Source organism: Camelina sativa, unplaced genomic scaffold (genome assembly GCF_000633955.1).
Source record: "Camelina sativa cultivar DH55 unplaced genomic scaffold, Cs unpScaffold07112, whole genome shotgun sequence".
NCBI lineage: Eukaryota > Viridiplantae > Streptophyta > Magnoliopsida > Brassicales > Brassicaceae > Camelina > Camelina sativa.
In genome coordinates, this window is record NW_010928184.1 from 1 (window position 1) to 475 (window position 475).

Consider the following 475-nt stretch of genomic DNA (forward strand, 5'->3'; position numbering starts at 1 on the left):
ATATCATCAATCCTCAGAAGCATACACGCCGCTTCTATCGCTGTCTTGAACGTTTGCGCCTTCACATTGTACGCATCCCATATCTAATCACAAAGTTGAAAGTATTAAGTCTCAAGAAACAACATAGTACTTTTACCAGAGAACATTGCTTTTTCAGTCTTACCTTGCTCTCTTTCATGTCAGCTATTGCACCAGTATTCCCATCAATTCCAGTCCAAGCATTCTCCCCATTTGCATGCTAATTTAACCAAAAAAAATTGAATCGATGAGAGAAAAAATTCGGTGTCTAAAACATGTACAGAGATTTAAAAAATTGGTAGATGTAGATATACTTTTCCTTGCAATGCTGTCATAGTTCTGATCACGTTAACTCCACAGTTCTGAGCTAGAGTACGTGGAATAACCTCAAAAGCTATAGCAGCTGCTTCATATGGCCACTGTTCCAATAACATTCAAAATTAGATCACCCATTCAA

General features: G+C 37.7%; 1 long non-coding RNA gene across 1 annotated transcript; it reads right to left on the reverse strand.

Moving 5' to 3' along the window:
- Nucleotides 1-450, reverse strand: LOC104774943. Its single transcript, XR_765603.2, has 3 exons — nucleotides 333-450; nucleotides 164-238; nucleotides 1-83 (listed from the first exon to the last, which is right to left on the reverse strand). It is a non-coding gene; the product is annotated as an uncharacterized LOC104774943 (long non-coding RNA).
- Nucleotides 451-475: the final 25 nt, after the last annotated feature.